This window comes from Perna viridis, chromosome 6 (assembly GCF_037379345.1).
Source record: "Perna viridis isolate PV_CMFRI_1.1 ecotype Kerala chromosome 6, ASM3737934v1, whole genome shotgun sequence".
NCBI classification, from domain to species: domain Eukaryota; kingdom Metazoa; phylum Mollusca; class Bivalvia; order Mytilida; family Mytilidae; genus Perna; species Perna viridis.
The window spans coordinates 13397222-13413518 of NC_142450.1; the positions used below are offsets into that span (position 1 = coordinate 13397222).

A 16297-nucleotide genomic window follows, 5' to 3' on the forward strand; every position below is an offset into this window, starting at 1 on the left:
GTTAAGGTCAAAATATGTTTGATATATATATATATACAGTTTGTTTAATTTATTGAGTACAAAGACATGCGATTTTATCCTTTTTAATGTTTGGCATTGTATTAATGAGGTACGTACTCCATGAATAGGCAAACGGGAAATATTCTTCGAACGGTAATCAAAAAGAAAATCGACTGGATAAGAAAAAAATAGACACGTACAACAAAAAACATCAAATATCCAAAATATCATGTACAGAGAAACAAAAGTAAATGGGCAATCCGAACTCCTGGGAACATGGACTAGATGCACCAGTATGGTAATAGTAAAATGAACTATATAATACTGAAAAAGTATCATTGTTTGTTGGGTGCCAATTTTCGTGGTTTTCGTGGGTTAGGTAGACCACCAAATTTGGTTCCCAACGAAAAAGAAAATCCCTATGCATTTGTATGAGGAAGTTTTCAAATCAATGAAATTAAACACAAATAAAAGTACTGTCACAGTAACTATATACCTTCCTGAACTTATGAAAACCCAGTGCACGATCTAAAGCTTACTAGCATGCTTTATCTGCATTTGATCACGTGTTAAATGTATTTCCGTATGTACTTATCGCAATGTCAAACAATTTTCAAATGCAAGGTTCATAATCAGATTAAACTATCAATTAAACTGTCCTTCTTTGTTCTCTAGTATAACTCATCGGTGGTGGATTGTTCGTTATGCTGTTTTATTTAATTCTTGTATACAATTTATTTCACAAATGAACAGCATACCGACATTTGCAATGCGTGTATGATCATTATTATTTTTTTTATTCACAAGGCTTAATTTTAGTAGAGGTCCTTATTCAAATTAATATTTAACTATCTAATTTAGCAATAAGAACATGTTCAAGGTGCCAATATTGAACCGACCCAGGGAATAACTAGCGCATAAAGTCTTTTCTGTCTTTAACGATGATTCTTAAATGTATGTGTTTGTAAGAATCAGGCAAAACGAAAAAAAAAAAAAAAACAGAAACATGCATGTCAAAACCCTACCATCTTACCATTATTTGATCTCTGCATCATTGGATTTGCTCAGAAATTGTTCAATAGAATCTTAGAAAAATGAGATTTTTGACAGAGTTATCAGCACTTAAAATGTTCATTTTCAATGCATTTCCATACAATTATAATCAATGCACCAACATAATATGAAAAATATTGCTTTTTCCGTGATTCTGATGGTAAAAATAGTCAGATTACATTATCAAAATGACGAGGTTTTTTTCATACCATGTTTCAACCACCACCTGATTCTTAAAGACACTGACACTTAAATCTGAAAGAGTAATCAAGGGAACCAAGATTATAGCGGTAATCAAAAGAATGTAATCCAGGGACAAAGACCAGACATGGAAAACAGACATACACAACAAAGAACATAAAGTAACTAAAATCATACATACAAAGTAACAAAAGTAAATCATGAATTGTGAACTTTAATTTTTTTCTGTGACATTACTGTCGGTTATCATTTTAATTATTTAATAATTCTTTTTTTCATTAACAACACCATAGCCTATATAAGGGTATATAATATGATAATATAATTTCCACAGATGCTTTTAAGATCAGTAACTGTTCTAATAGAAGAATTGTTTTGCGTTCTGGTCAAAATATACATTGTATTCGTTTTCATAACTAGCTGTATTAATACAATATAATGTTAATACATGGGACAGACCTTGTTCGAATTGTCAATTCGTAATATGATGTTATCGTATATTCTACATAGAACATATAAAAACAAAATTGAATCATTTTAAGATTATTAAAAATCTAAGGTTTTTGGAACGTGATCGTTTTAATGGTAATTGTTTTATGCAGCATGATTTAAAATACCTAAATATTTATGTACGAATCACGCATATAGCGATAAGCTCAACCACATATTTGTGGAACTGTCCATTTCGAAAATGCATTTTAAATACTCTATACACATATAAAATTGCCGGTAAAGGGAGATCATATTAACTGGTTTTGTTCGATAAATCAAGAAATTTTTATCATTTCAAACTATTTACCACAACAGTCCTAGAACAGTGCCTAAGTGTCAGTCAATGGGTATAACGTGCTATGACAAAAACCATCATTTTGAAAGTTAAATTTGACAATCAGAATCGAGGTAACCGACAAGATTGTCCATATCATGTTGGTAAATTTAGTGATACAGAAATCATATAATGGTCTATAAAATAAAGAAAACATCCTTGAGTGACAGTTTGGTTGTCAGTTCAGTGGGGTTTTGACATCCATGTTAGATTCGAACAAAAACTTACATTTAAGGGCAAACTGGTGTTGTCTGTGCTGTATTAAGACAAGTTTTTATTTAGTAGTAATTTAAAAAAAAGACCTGTATATTACTAAAATTGATCTATGCAAGGCACACTGAGTGGTTTTGGAGCTGGTACTCTCTGTTTATTGATCATATTTTAAATAAAGTAAAGGGCTCAGGAGGAGGAGGCAAGCCGGCTTTATCCATAGGCGTGCAGACGGTTGTAGATTAATTGTCCGAAACTAATTCTATATGATGACGCTTACATTATTTTGGTATCCGTTATGAATGGTTTATTCGACTTCTAACATGATAAAGACAACGGTTAAGGTAATAGTTACGTTTTGTCAACATTATGTTCGTTCTACCAGAAATTTGCATGAAGTATGTAAGTCTTTTGATGAAACTTTTATGCTTTTCAAATCAATCGTATGTCATCCTAACCGATAGGTCGTTTTACATTGAAGGTAATAGATATACATCACGTCTAACACTATTATATTTTGAAACTACTAAACCAGAAAATAATCACAGGATTAGAAAATATATCACGAAAATAACGATATTGAAATCCATTCAATTTTAGTGATATGGAGTGAAAAGTAATTTTTCTATTTCTGAACGGTCTGGTAATGTCAACCATAAAACTAGATGATAAACATCTCCAACAAATAAAAAACAACCTTCGTTGACTTTTGTGTACTGTTTGTTTTTTCATGAATGGTTATCAGATCCATCTTAAATTTAGCTTGTTTGCACTGATTATTCCATGGTTCGTTCGAATTAAAGGAGAAGATTATGTTATTATGCAAGTCATAAATATCGAAACTGGTCTGTTAAATGTTCTTTTTCTTAACAAATTAATACTGTTATATCATAAGGGAATTTGAAATTCCCGCGCCTATTGGCGCCAACCATGATTGGCTTAGCTGTGACGTCACGAAGTCGGTTTTTAAAGTGAAAGTAAATAGGTAATTGATAAAGATGTCCGAAGTAAGCGCAAATTGGGACTTTTCCCCTATTTTCCACTATTATATCAATCCAAAATACACAAAAAAGAGATTGAGGCACAACATGTCAGCAATCGTCAGAAAACACTGACGATCGGTGGTATTTGCAGCTAGAAGAATAGCATTTCTGACGAATATCTAATAGCTTCCTTTTACGTTTTGATTTTTTTAAACTTTTGCAATGCATGATACTAGTGATGTTTTTTTGTGGATACATTTGACAATCAAACGTAGGGCAATTAAGTATAAAAAAAAACATGTTCTAACTCAAGAAATAAGCGAATTTCTACTTTGGCCATGTGAAATATCCTTATCTTACACATGGGTGAGATTTAATAAAAACACGACGTGAGTGACCTCATGATAAAAGATAAAATGACGTCCAGTAAATAAAAAGGAATTGACAAGAAGAACGTTCTTAATCGGTGTACTTATCACAAAACAAATTTTAAAGCGAGAAAATGAATTAATCACTGCTAGAAAATGCAAGACTGGGAAATCCCGGACATCCTCAGAAGAGAGCCTCATTAGAAAAACTTTACCCATTGGTTGTCTTATGTTTCGTTGTTTTTTAAGCGAAGTTAGATTATAGATCTCCCTTCACTGTTTTTCTACTTTCGATGATGTATTAATGTATTTGATTGAAAAATGATATCAAAAATATTTTTGAGTATAATCAAATACAAAATAGACAATACCATCCCTTCTTATAATCATTAATTAACTGTTATTAAGGAAATGATATATGATATGTCTTGTTTTTATTAAATAGCGTAACTTTAACAACCTGATAGCATTCCCAATGAATTTGAATATTATGTATTTATTGCAAAACGTTATTGCCGGCTGACATTTGTTTATACCAAGAAGCTTACATGTCATAAACATGTAGTTAACACAATTCGTATAACGTTTCAATATTTTCCAAGTCATTTAATCCCTTATGTTCCTTTTGATATGTGGCAAAATAAACCAAAAATATTCTTTAAAATTAATATCATAATAATTTTGGGATTTGTTGTTTTAAATGAATTCTTTATTTTTATTTGTTTTGTTTTGTTTTTTGTTTGTTTGTTTGGTGTTTTGTTTTGTTTTGTTTTGTTTGTTTTTGTTTTGTATTTGTTTTTGTTTGTATTTTTGTGTTTTGTTTTGTTTTTGCTGTTTCTATATATATTCTTAACAGCCCTTTTGCATTAATACATTCTTAGGATTAGTCCAGACTTCTTATACCATATAACTAAAATTTTATGTAACACTCTAATTTCATGATAAAAATGTTCAGTAGTATTTCACTTTATATTTTCCTTGTGCAACTTTGGCTAGTTTCGCAAATATAGACCGAATAAAATAGATTCAGTAGTATTATACACATTTTGGACAAACAACCATTTCACTAAAAATTCATCCCTCAATAATTACCTTTGTAACGGTTTACAGATACTGTCTCGATTATCGAGTTAAAGAACCCTTAAAGGTAGTAGACCTGGGGTAAGGGAGGTAATACGAACTGAAAGGATTTTAGTCAATAGAATGTTTGAAAGACTCTTAAATTTGCAAGCTTCAAACTGACACTGATGTTAAAGGGGAATAACTCCAAGCAATGGTTCAAATTCTATAACCAAGGTGTCAGCCTTCAAAAACTGTGCCATAAAAAGTAGAGCAACTAAGAAATATGAGGTTTTGATTAAATACTTCAATTGGGTACATAAGGTGGGAAAATGTTTGAAATGACATTTCCATTGCCATCCAAGATTCCTTTAGATAAAATACTCAAATTGAAATACTGAACTATTCTCTGTAATGAGACAAAGTGGCTAACCAACAACCATGCCAGTTTTATAACTTCTGAACCTTTTAGATTTGAGAAAAAAGATTTTTACAATTCTTTGTAAGATTTCAAGCTTTCTGTTTTCATTTTGTAGCTGTGACACAAGTGTTCAGCATATGTATCTATTCAGCATTTAACTACTAGTATACCATATAAACTTGTCCAATCATGCAGAAAACGAATATTTGTGTGACACTATTTTGCATCATGCTGTGTCTGGCAACGCTCTTCCTTCAAAATTGGTTATTGTAATTAGTAACCTTACTAAATATTTACAAGATTTTAGCCATTAATTTGACTGAGAAAGAATTTGTTTAAAGGTTACCCCAAGGTCATTTAAACATTAAAAAAATAATTACACGGTGAATTCTTCTGAAACTTTGTTTATAGATTTGTATTTGGATAGTCCATATAATATCAGTTTTGTATGAAAATTGAATTATGGACATTTGTGCAAATTTGAGATCTTGTTATAGGCAAATAGCTTAAAATTGCCACCTTCTTGTTAGTTTGGTAAAATGAAAGCCCAGTAACTATTCGACTACATAAATAAAATAAAAGTTCATGTTAAATCTTATATATCAGTGAGTTTGACTTAATATTCAGTTGTTTATTTAAATGATTTGTAAAAAATGAACCTAAAATATTAAATATGATTCAGTTTGGCCGATGATTCAGATTCCTGAAAATAGCCATTTTTATACCTTATTATTCAAAATCTGCACGGTGAATGTTCAAAAAAAAAGATTGTCAGAAGCTTTACTACAGTTAGTGTAATATCATGTACAAATTTAAGGAAAACTAAATTATGGGAATATTTTTGGGGCACCCAGGTCTACTACCTTAAAGAGTAATCAAGGGAACCAAGGGTATAGCGGTAATCAAAAGAATGCAACACAAGCACAAAGACCAGACATGGAAAACAAATGCAAACTCGGACTCCACTAAAAACTGGGAGCATGGACCAGGTGCACCGGTAGGATATGCGTCAAAAATCAGACCCATATTAATCCTCAAATTATCCCTGAAATACTAAATTTCTGAGAAATATGCATTTGATCTGATTTTATTTAGCTATTTGATTATACAAACACTTTATTTGTTTAGTTTATTTGAATCAGTAACATTTTTCCTTGTTCCAACTGTATTGTCAATAAACCATTAAACATCTCAATAAATTATTAAAATTCTATATCATTTTACTTCAAATGAACTTTTATTCTTTGTTCCATGGTCATAAACCTTCTCATTCAGTATGATCTAAAGTTTAAGATTAAAATAATATAAAATCATTCAAAGGAAAAGGAAAGTACTCTAAAGCTGTGCAACTATGATCTCGGTTGTAAAATGACTTTTATTTAAGTTGATAGCGACAATTAGAATGCTTTGTTTTCTCAACCAAGAAAGCATTTATAGTATATCAAACTCGAAAGAGTATATAATATGCGACCAGTGCTTCGACGTATGTAACTCTTAGTTTTTAGTGGAGTCCGAGTTGCACATAACATTTGTTACTTTGTATGTATTATTTTAGTTATTGTATATTCTTTGTTGTGATTGTCTGTCTTCCATGTCTGCTGTTTGTCCCTGGATTATATTATTTTTAATTTGCGCTAGAATCTTGGTTCCCTTGATTACTCTCGCACGTACAATGGAAAAAAGAACAGATATGTAGACAAGCAACATCGGCTCCATTGTATAACCTTAATCAAAATAGTATATACCTAGAGAGATCACCAAACGGTTTTTCAACAAGTGTAAGCACATCTTTAAATGAACTATGGAAGGCCCCAAAAACAAAAGTTAAATCGACGGTAACAGAACGATGACTATTCTTCAAAATAAAATTAAAACAAAATCAAAATACGACACAAAGACACGTTAATGACCAACACCTCCTGACTTTGAACAGGCATGTGTCTGTTGTGGGGTTGAAAAAGTATCCATCTGCACCATGAAAAATGAACTGATTTATTCAAAGTATCATATTTTACCTTTCTTTTTCGTCTACCCCGGACTTGACTTTTTATGAGAAACTCTAGAAAAGTAGAGGATGTTTACCCTACCGGTGAACATGGTCCATGCTACTAGTTTTAAGTGGAGTCCGAGTTGCTTATTTAACTTTGTTACTTTGTATGTATTATTTTTATGTTCTTTGTTGTGTTCATCTGTTTTCTATGTCTGGTGTCTTTGTCCCTTGATTCATTTGATTTCTGTTAGAATCTTGGTTCCCTTGATTACTCTTTATGGCCTGAACATATCCCTTTCATCTAAGGTAAAAAATGAACTGAAACAACAAGTAATCACACGGTAAAGTTCACTCAGTAATATACCTCATTTTCCTTCATTGAAAACCTCTAAATACAACATAGAGACAAAATAAGATATCCAATTAAAGAACGCTTGCAGTTACTGAAAGGTAGCTCAGACCATATTTAAGAATGACAATACCATCAAAATTACGAGCACTAGTAACACTAATCGGTAACTACTAGTGAAGTGGACTGGATTTGAAGTAGTCACGTCAAATACTGCAATTGATTTATATATAAACTTTGTAAATTGTCGTAATACAAGTATAATAATGTTGACACTATTAAACGAATTGTTATCAGTGTCACAGGTAATAAAGATCAAATCTTTAACTTCAACTTGACGTAACTTCAACGCCCGTGGAGTACACTTGAAAATAACATGTTACGCAGTTCATTTAGTATGCACCACGTGATTGAGTTTATTTCCTAATAAAAAAGCGGATGATACACGATGTGTCCCCTTTTTGAAACCCTAAGCATGACTTTTTTTCTGTCAAATGTTCATCTGGTGAGTGAATAGTTTTACAGTGTGTAGCATATTTGATTCAGGGAATAGAGTTGGCATTCCCGAATTTGAATAGATGAACTGCATTGGGTGAACAAGGATAGTAATTATCTATCTTTCCAAAGGTATGTTTTAAAATTTAAAATTTTAAACCCCTTTATCAATTATCCACTTATCTACATATTACAGTTTATTAAACAATGTTCACTCAAGAGAAGACACTCTATTTTGTGAGGAACAAGTGGAACCTTCGATAATGCCACCTTATAAATAATAATATTAATTGAAAAGAATAAAAAGTTCTTTAAAACATTACATGAAAGATATCGAATAACATGGAAAATGAAATATTTGGATAATGAAAGTGACCGAAAATATTCCAACGATACCAAGAAGCTTACGTGCCATAAGCATGTAGTTAACACAATTCGTGTAACATTTTAATATTTTCCGATTTCCAAGTCATTTAATCCCTTATGTTTCCTATATATGGAAAAATCTAAAATCGATGACATTAAGCTTGAAATATGGAACAATATTTATCGTGATATTTTTAAATCTTTGTCAAAATCAGGAAGTATGTGTAAAGCTAGGTAAAACGTTTTAGAGATAATACTAAAATCTGTTGATATTTCCTTGTTCTAGACAAATGGTTAAACATAGTAAAGATTATTAAGCTAGAGATAAATTAAATCTTCCATGAAGAAGTCATCATTCTTTGTCGCACCATAAACGTGTTTATATATGCACTGAATTTTTTACCTGAGGAAAAACAAAACACTTAACCAAATTATTCAAACCAATCAATGCTAACTATATCTCTAATATATCCCGCGCGTATATATAGGGATGGATATTGAAATACGGACTTCGAACTTCTTATAATTTTTAGTATGGTTCGACAAGAAAAAGCACCTTGACCACCCTCCGTAGAATGCAGTAATCAATGCAGACTCAATGGTAATTTCCTCAACTGAATATCAATTTCCATAATTGCATCATAGGTTTCGGACAATATTTCGACAAACAGTCCAGAAAAGCAAATTAATGTTCAAATAATATGGATAAATGTCGAAAATTCTACATAAGAATAGTACTTCCCAAATCAAGGCATTATTGACATATTTTCATACAATCAATTATAGCTCAGAGTCTCACATGAGTACCTCATATACCATTCTGTCTTGTTGATATTATTTTTGAAATAATTTGGCCTCCCACTTTAAGTCTTTATTATCAGAAAGTCGCATATATGTGTCATTTACATTTGTCATCACCGGGAAAGCATATTTGTTTATAATAACATGTTTGGAATACATATAACAGTTGTATCCTTGTTAAAAAATATTCAGAAACAGACGAAATAGAATATCAAACACAAGATCAATAACTGTTTGGAAACATTTTTTTTTATTTCTGAGGCCACTTATCTATATATTACAGTTAATATACATATTACATATAAACAATGTTCAATCAAAAGAAGACAACTCTATTTTGTGAGGAACAAGTGGAACCTTCGATAATGCTACCTTATAAATAATAATATTAATTGAAAAGAATAAAAAGTTCTTTAGTCATTACATCTTTTGCAAAGATATATTTATTATCCTAATGTATTGTTTTAATGACATTCTTAGTAAATGTTTTTTTAAGTTAATCAGCATTGTGTTTGATTTAGAAAACAATACTATAAGAAAAGACGACAAGATATATATCTTTCTGTGTTTGTGTCTAACACATTCTATACTTTCACGCAAATTGGTCATTCGTTAGTAATTTAAAACCTTGTAAAGACACTTTTTGTATGGAACAATGCTAACATTTCCGAACTTAAGATGAAAAGTACCAAATATATCGACAAATAATACTGTTTTAAAAACTAATTTACCACGTATCAAAAATGAAGGGATATAGCATTTCCTTATAACATTCACGAACATAAGCCCGTGTAACACTGATGAAGCAGTAATCAAAGGAACCAAGATTCTAGCAAAAACAAGAGGATTGCAAGATTAATCAATGGAACCAAAAGCAAGGGATTTAGACTAAACAAGGCAAACAGACACATACGAGAAAGAAAATAAAATAACCAAAATAACATGTATAAAGAATCAAAATATTTCATGGAGTCCGGGTTACTCATTTACTTCCGTTTCTTTTTCTTCTGAATATATTCTTTTGACTTCCGCTCCAATCGTGTTTCTCTTGGTTATCTTATCCGATATTCAACGCGGATTTATAGTTTAAAAAAATAGAATGTACAACCGTTAAATATATTTCCATATAGGAATCTCACATCGTATTGTATACCTTAAATGTGTTGTTGTAAGTTTCAGGGCTAAAATTCGAAGTAAACATTAAAGGACTCTTTTTTAAACATACTAAAGTGCTGATAAAATGTGATAAAGCGATGTGATTAACCAGTTATCAACAATTTAACACTTCCAGCTTTTGAAATTTCTTTTTCTGACCCATCTTGGAACTACATATTAAAGTTTATGAGGAGCGTTTTCGAGGTGCGTAATATGATCTTATGCGAGATATAATTCAGCAAAGTACAGTATTTCCACTTTATTCCTTACCAGTCTGAATCTGGCATGGATATGTACCGAGTTCTAAGCCGTTAATTGCATTTGTCTGTAAACTATTGGCTTTTTTGTTGGAAATGTATTCACAAACGGTTGTCTATGGCTGTAAACTTAAATTTCTTGAAATAATTTTGCAAATGAAATTAAAATACTACTTTTGTCATATAAGGGGAAAATTAATACACCGACAAGTATATGACCAATAAGTGTGTGAATTTGTGTGATCTATACATCATTCTTTTTAGGAATTGCCAAGGTCTTCGATAGATAACCAAATATACAAAATTGAATGCCCTTAATAAAAATAAACTAGATTAGCTTTTTGAATGTTGATTTCATGAAGGTTATTAACCGACATAGAATAAGAATAATATACTTTACACTTGGGTATAAAAACCTTTTGGGTATAACATGAAATCATACAATATTGAACAGTGTCAAAAGTATATTACTACACAACTGCATTTTATATTCGTGACTCATAAAAATGAATTGTACTTTCTTCTATATGTGACTGACTTGCCTATGTAGGAGATTTTCAATAAATTAATTAATTTTATATGTTGTGATTTCGTTAGATGAAGGATGAGCTGTTAAAACCGCAACACGAATCTAATTAATCTTAAATTACAGATTTGAAATCAGATGAATCCATGTTGACCTGTACTGGTTCATTTCTATAGACTCCTGGATTTTTAAGTCTTCATCAATATACATTTCTTAAGCAGCTGCAGTATACATTTATCAAATTGTGATAGGCTTAATTGACAGATCCTACGAAATGTAAAAAAAATATGACACATTGCATGTCGTCTCTGATCCTTCGAGTAATTGTGTAGATGTGATTACGCTGGGCATCTTAAATTTTACCAACATTTTTTTCGATAGGAAGTTGACATGAGTAATAATGTTTGTTTGAATAGTGAACACTTGGGAGGCAAACACTCCCTTAAAAAAACACTTGAAAATATGTTGGACATTTGTATTTATGTGTTTAGTACAAACATGAAATGAAATTATTATTAAGCATTATTAAAGGAGAAACCAAAATTTCAAGAGTTCATATTCAGGAAATCCTCATACATGAAAAATAGCTTTTGTATGGTTTCGGAAAATATGTATTCCCTTATTTTATCTGCACAAGAACGCACACACATCTTCCTATATGGATCTGAAACGTGTTTTGTTTTGTTTTTTGTTTTGTTTGCTATGTGTTGTTTTGTTTTGTTTTGTTTTGCTTTGTGTTGTTTTTTTATTTTGTTTTTTTGTCTGTTGTTTTGTTTTGTTTTGATTTGTTTTGTTTTTCTTGTTCGGTTTTTTGTTTTTGTTTGTTTCTGTTTTGTATTTTCTTTTCTAATTTTTTTAAATCTATGAAAACAAATATTTCCCCTTTGCCATGAATTATACTGAACGAGGAAATCGTAGTACAGCCACACGCTTAAAGCTTTATGTCCCTCTAAGTACAGTCAAACCTTTATAAAGTGACCTGCCGAAGAAAACCAAAATTATTGTCAAATACGACATGTGGTCTTTATTAACATGTTGATATTATATAGAATACATAGGTTCATTTGGTAACAGTCGGTAAAGGTAGTGCTGAAAACTGCTGCTTGCTGTGACAGGTGATATGATTTTTTTCCTAAGATCATGTTTGTAAAGGAATATTTTGAAATCTTAAAGTTTCTCTGTTTTGAATTAGTATATCAATACATTTATTTAGTCTAGTAGAGTAAAACTTTCTTGAACTTAAAAAGTGATTATTTCAAGATTTTCTATTTATGTTCCGAATTTACCATCACTAAAACCTGTTTGTAAAATTCCTCGATTAAAATATTTTTAGACGAGTTAGTCCATAGATAATATGATAAATTTAGATAATATATGTGCCTTCCAGGTCCTAGACATAGAGGCTTCTTCTTTTGTCTATATACTTCAAATTTGGTTAACACAGAGCTATACAGAATATAAAGTCGAATAAGATTACGTAATTTTTCATCTAATTGCGGATGAATATTTAACCGATTTCAATTCATGTAATTAATCACTGCAAGAAGACTCGAATTTTTAAAACAACTATGTTTGTCTTCGAATTTATTTGGAATCGAGTTTAATTTACTCAACTCAAGACTAATACGAAAATTCATTTTCTATTTATAATGATTAATAAGCGGTAACAGGATACTTTAATGATCGTATTGAAAAACCTAATTATTTCATGCTTTCCAACTCTCATTCAAAATATTTAGTGAAATTTTGTAAAGGATAAATATTTTATTTATTTAATAATAATATGCTTTACCATAATGACAACATTATGAAGCTGTAAACATGCACTTGTTTGAAAACCGATTAAAACAATAATGGCGTCGATTTTACAGAAAGTCGTAAATGTGAAAATGATCGTAAATTACGACGTCACAATGCTATTTTAGGTTGTGACGTCATTACCTACGATCAACTTTACACTAACGACTTTTTGTGTAATTGACACCTGACTGGGCACGATTTTCTGTTGTCCATTTATATTATAACATACCAAATAATTAATTGTATTGAAATTGGGAGGTTTAGCGCTATAAAACTTGCATTAGCCGACTATTTCTGCCGAAAATATTTGTAACGAGTCAGAAACATCGCCGTGGATTCCCATTTCCTGGGGTTTACTTTGATATTGTCATCTGCTATACAGACTTCCCCTCTTGACAATTGCCTACACTTTATCAGTTTAGCACCTGGTTATTGTTATTACCCTTTACTTAATTACTCTTGCGGAGATAATTAAACGTAATTTTGTGCGCTGCGTATTATACATTCAAAATATAAACCATATACAAAACAACAATTTAATAGCTTGTGTCGCATTTTACGACTTATACAATGTATAAGGCCTGCGGTAAATGGTAACTGAATTTTGTAAAATGACTTCTTGGTCTAAATAAAAAAAAATCAAAATTAATAGTCTCCAGTGTGTTTCTTTTTTAAAATTAACTGTCAATATCCACTGTAATATGAATTCACACTATAACATATCCTAACGATTACAGTGAGTTGAAGGTTATTTGGGATAGGTACATGTAATAACACTACTTCATTATTTTTAAAAAAATGGCTGTCGCGATTAGTTAAATTAAGTCAATTTATGTTAATACTACTAATAAAGTCTAGTGTTTTAACATTAATTTCATTATTTTCGAAGTAGTTAAGCATGCAGCTGATAATCTTACACTGAAATAATTATCTTCTTTATGAAGACTTCGGGACTTCAGTCCGCTAAATTACAGATACTATACAATTTATTTGTCAATATTTTGTAATTTAGAGTTTTTCAAAACTGCACAAAAAGATACAAATGAAGAAATCATTGATTGAAAGGGATGTTAGGTTCTTAGTTTTATAACCTACAATCACATACTACGATCACATCGATATATGTTACTTTGCCAACCTAATGCTATCTTAGCGATAAATTATAGTTACTGGTAACCTTTCTCGACAAGTGTTATTTAGTAACCGCTACTATGATCATTATATTGAGTATTGACCAACTGATGTTTTCCATGTGACCACAGTTTATTTATTGTTTTATTTTGTTTTGTTTTGTTAGTTTCATAGTTTGGCAAAAAATCAAAATATTCATTGCTGACAACTTTATATTTTGATACATTATGAAGGGAAATAAATGTACAATATATGTAAATTGCCGGAAAATATCGAAATTTATTTTAGGAACAGTCAGAGGGCGAAGGTTACCCAAGATAATCTGACTGTTTCGAAGCGAGTACAAATAAACATACTGATATTTTTGGCAATGTTCATATAGTTTTGTTTTCCTGTAACCACATTTTTGAAATAAAACATACAATTTTTTTGTCCAAATTAGTTTGCTTTTTTTCCACAATCCTTTGAGAGCGGCGGTCGACGAAGGCACCTGCAAACTTGTTACCTGTTTCCTGGTTTTGACCTTGCTCATAACTGAAAAGGTAACCAGGAGACGATAATGTGCAGTGGCGGAATAACGTTTAGCGTTATTCGACACTCTTCATTTTTATAGTATTTAGCCTAGTTGAAGGATAAATTTTAGTTATTGAAAATTGTAAAAGGCATAGACATATAAATGAATTTAACTTCGTCCTCCTATAGATAACACCTGTTTTATATAAAGCGAAAAAAAGTATAATGGTGCATATTTTATGATCTGATCAGTACCCGGTTTGATAACAATTCACAACCAGAAACATTTCTCAATTTAAAGTGAATTGATATGTGTCATACTGCGTATATCTAGTATAAGTAATACAGAGTATTTCATCCTCTTGATTTTACTCAAGATAAATTGATATACAAATGTGCTTCTGTGTTATACGTGTACACTGTATATACTGCTTACAAATGTGCTTCTGTGTTATACGTGTACACTGTATATACTGCTTACAAATGTGCTTCTGTATTATACGTGTACACTGTATATACTACTTACAAATGTGCTTCTGTGTTATACGTGTACACTGTATATACTGCTTACAAATGTGCTTCTGTGTTATACGTGTACATTGTATATACTGCTTTTAAACAGCTTTTACCTTTAGTCAGAAGATGAAAGGGGGGGATTTGGATCCAACAAAATTAGTTTAGACCCACTGCATGTTGTATGTGCCTGTCCCAAGTCAGGACTCATGGCCTTTGGGTTGTCTTCTTAACGTTTTAATTATTTTACTTGTTTAAAGTGATTTAATTGATCAAAAATTGAGTTGAGGAAGGATTGTTTATGAAATTGGGACCTGCATAGAATTAAAAAGAAATATTGTATGTTTGTGATTCAAATATTTCTGTTTAAATCAATGTATTCATGAATGCATGAACACTGATGTTAAATTACTAGCTATGATTGCAGTATTTTGAAATAGTTTGTTTGTTTTCTTCAAATACATGCACGATTTTGTAATTGGTCACATCATGAAATGATGTAATAGTTCTTGTTTGAGGGTAAACAATGGTGTTGATGAAATGCTTCTACTAAATATATCTTTTGACATTTAAGTCAGTTAAGCTATTCCCAAAGGTGTTTTGGGTTTTTACCTTTAACAATGATGTACCTACATTCTACGATACCCTTTGACATAAAACCCATCTTGCTTTGTCATTTATTGCCATTTCAGAAATCTTTTTTTAGTATCACATGCATAAGTTATGAATGTAAAATCAAGAATTGTAACAAGAAATTAAATCGCAAGATAGAGTATGAACTAATCTAAAGGCAGTGCCACTAGATATGATCTCTTAATGTTATATTGTGTGTCATTTATCATATCTATCAAATATATATAATTCGAATTTTAAACTACATTTCACAGGCTTTGCATTTGGTATGATTGTTTAGATATAGAATTTTATGCCAAGAATCACTTAGGGATCTACCGATCTCATATTTGCCTTTTAATATGTTGTTAAAGAGAGCTCTAGGTTATAGAAATTTCATTAAAGCTTCATATAGTCTCCCGTCTATCAATTGGGGAATCAATGGAATGCACATAACCTTTCCATAAGAGGGGAAAAATACATTTTGCCAGTGATTCCTATTCTTACCTTACCTCCAAATACCATTCTCCAAGGCGTCATATCAATTATTAATGTGTATTCCACCAATTAAAAACCTTAGTTCATCTAATACATATAAAATAGAGGAAATTTCGAATGAGGCTCCGCATTTTTATTTTGCATATTACTACAGCTTTTTAAATCTTTGA

At 30.8% G+C, this 16297-nt stretch overlaps 1 long non-coding RNA gene across 3 annotated transcripts in view; it reads left to right on the forward strand.

Moving 5' to 3' along the window:
* LOC148613719 (uncharacterized) overlaps positions 1-16297 on the forward strand; it is a 68325-nt gene that overhangs the window by 34561 nt on the left and 17467 nt on the right. Inside the window, exon 1 of one of the 3 annotated variants that reach the window (XR_015923434.1) lies at positions 7872-8087. The exons of the other annotated variants lie outside the window; for them this stretch is intronic. This is a non-coding gene — a long non-coding RNA (uncharacterized LOC148613719). Of the gene's footprint in view, positions 1-7871; positions 8088-16297 lie in introns of those variants that run through there. 3 annotated transcript variants of the gene reach the window in all.